A 2960-nucleotide genomic window follows, 5' to 3' on the forward strand; every position below is an offset into this window, starting at 1 on the left:
ACCAAAGTCATGACTTCTAAGAATCAACTTAGGACCTGGTGCAGTGGCTCACGCCTGTAAACCCAGCAGTTTGGGAGGCCGAGATGGGTGGATCACCTGAGGTCAAGAGCTTGAGACTAGTCTGGCCAACATGGTGAAACCCTGTCTCTACTAAAAATACAAAATTAGCTAGGTGTGGTGGCACATGCCTGTAATCCCAGATACTTGGGAGGTTCAGGCAGGAGAATGGCTTGAACCTGGGAGGCAAAGGTGGCAGTGAGTCAAGACTGTGCTGTTGGCTCCAGCCTGGGCAACAAGAGCAAAACTCTGTCTCAAAAAAAAAAAAAAAAAAAGAATCATCTTAGAAGTCCAGCCTGATTATAGTATTTCATATATAGGTGGAGCATCCTAATCTGAAAACCTAAAATGTTTCCAAATCTGAAACTTTAAAAAACTGACATATAATAATTCTGCGTATTTGGCCAGGTGCGGCGGCTCAGGCCTGTAATCCCAGCACTTTGGGAGACTGAGGTGGACGGATCACCTGAGGTCAGGAGTTTGAGACCAACCTGGCCTGGTTTAGTGAAACCCCGTTTCTACTAAAAATGCAAAAATTAGCCGGGCGTGGTGGCACGTACCTGTGATCCCAGCTTACTTGGGAGGCTGAGGCAGGAGAATTGCTTGAACCTCGGAGGTGGAGGTTGCAGTGAGCCAAGATCGTACCATTGTGCTCTAGCCTGGGTGACAGAGCGAGACTCCATCTCAAAAAATAATAATAATAATAATAATTCTGCATATTTATGGGGTACACATGTTGATACATGTATACAATGTCTGAGGATCAAATCAGGGTAATTGGGATGTCCATTACCACAAATATTTATCATTTCTTTGTCTTGTGGACTTTTTTTTTGTTTTTTGAGATAGGATCTCGCTCTGTTGCCCAGGCTGGAGTGCAGTGATACAATCACAATTCACTGCAGTCTTGAACTCCTGGGCTCAAGTGAGCCTCCTGCCTCAGCCTCCAGAGTAGCTGGTACTACAGGCATGCACCACCATGCCTGGCTAATTTTTAAATTTTTTTTTTTGTAGACATGGGTTCTTGCTATGTAGCTCAGGCTGATCTCAAACTCCTGGCCTCATGTGATGCTCCTGACTCAGCCTTCTGAGTTGCTGGGATTACAAGTGTGAGCCACCGCCCCCAGCCTGAAACATAAATTTTGTGTTTAGAGTTGGGTTCCCTCCCCAAGACATCTCATTACATATACGCAAATATTGCAAAATTTAAAGACATTTAAAATCTGAAACACTTCTGGTCCCAAGTATTTTGGATAAGGGATACCCAATATGCATTACAATACCACATTCATTTAGAAAGAATGTCCTTCACAAATCTATTTCTGAATGAATATTGGGTTAGGCATTATTAATATTTATCAATATCTAATTTTCCTCTACTTCTGGGTACAAGGAGGATTCCCAGTCCCTTGAGATTAGATGTGGCCATGTGACTTAACTTGGCCGATGACATGTTACATTGGGGTAACAGCACTTCGATATGGAAGGGTTTTGAGATGGAAGCATCCTGAAAAGTGCTGGGCCAACTCATGGACAGCTGGCAGATCTCCAGTGGACTTAATGGAAGAAAATAATTTTATTATGGTAAGCCCCTCAAATTCTGGAGTTGTCTGCTATTATATTACTATCTAGCCTATTCTGAGTAGTACAAATATTCTTTGAACTGAACAACACAGGTTCAAAACCGTAATGAAAATGATACATTAAGCTGAACTGATGTTGAGAGGCCATGAATTTGGTGACCTAGGCCCATGCACAAGATTCCTCAATTTCCAGCTCAATTGATGTGACCATTGGGACACATTTTGGTAAGTAACCTTCCACTTCCATGATGGGAATTTTTAGTATCTTGTAAAGGTTAGTAAACATATTGTTTTCACATGCTGTCATTTTATAACACCATTAAGTGTTGTTAGAAGATGATCAGTTTTCTTCAGTGTTTTCTCAGTGATCTAGGTGTGCCAATGTTTATTATATTACAATTTGTACATATCATATCAGATGACCACCAATGCCACTGATATTTTCCAGAATTACCATACTCTGCTCAATGTGTTATCTTAAAAAAATGGTTCAGGAAGTGAATATTGCTGGTGTCCTTTTCTTATAAAATCCTGCTTTTGCTCAGATATCTATCCGTACTTCACACAGGCATGTGCCTCAGAGGAAGTTGACTTCTCCTCTAGCCCCAAGGATGGACTAAATGGTCTAAGGTAAGTCCATTTTCCCTGCCAGTGTCTGGTTCAGGTACAGGCATGAGACCCAGTTTTGCCCAGTGAAACAGAAGAAGTTATCTGGAGAGATCTGAAACATGTTTCCCATACTGAAAGAGAGCTACTGAAAGAGATGGTCCCACTCTACCCCAATATTGTCATTCTGGTTATGTTGCCTAGAACTGCTATCATAGTCAGCTTGCTGTTAACTTAAGAATAAAACCAGGGAAGCCCGAGGAAGACAGAGACATTACATGGAAAGAATTAGTCTCCTTGAAAATAGTGTTGAGCTGTTGACTCTATAAGCCTTGTTCTCCCACTCTGTACTTTCTGTTATATATGATACATTTTCATTGAATCAAAACTTCTGTTATTTGTATCTCAAAGTATTAGCTAGCTATTATAATGATAATATATTTACTTTTCTGGATTAGGATATGTCTTTTTATGTTGCCTCTGAGAAAATAATATGTATAGTTTTCTTTTAAGAATTCCTAAATTGAGGCTGGTCATGGTGGCTCATGCCTGTAATTCCAGCACTTCTGGAGGTTGAGGAGGGAGGATAGCTTGAACCTAGGACTTCGAATCTAGACTGAGCAACATACTGAGACCCCGTCTCTACCAAAGAAAAATAAATTAGCTGGGTGTGGTGGTATGCACCTGTAGTCCCAGCTACTTGGGAGGCTGAGG

The sequence above is a fragment of the Mandrillus leucophaeus genome, unplaced genomic scaffold, assembly GCF_000951045.1.
Source record: "Mandrillus leucophaeus isolate KB7577 unplaced genomic scaffold, Mleu.le_1.0 Scaffold40, whole genome shotgun sequence".
NCBI classification, from domain to species: domain Eukaryota; kingdom Metazoa; phylum Chordata; class Mammalia; order Primates; family Cercopithecidae; genus Mandrillus; species Mandrillus leucophaeus.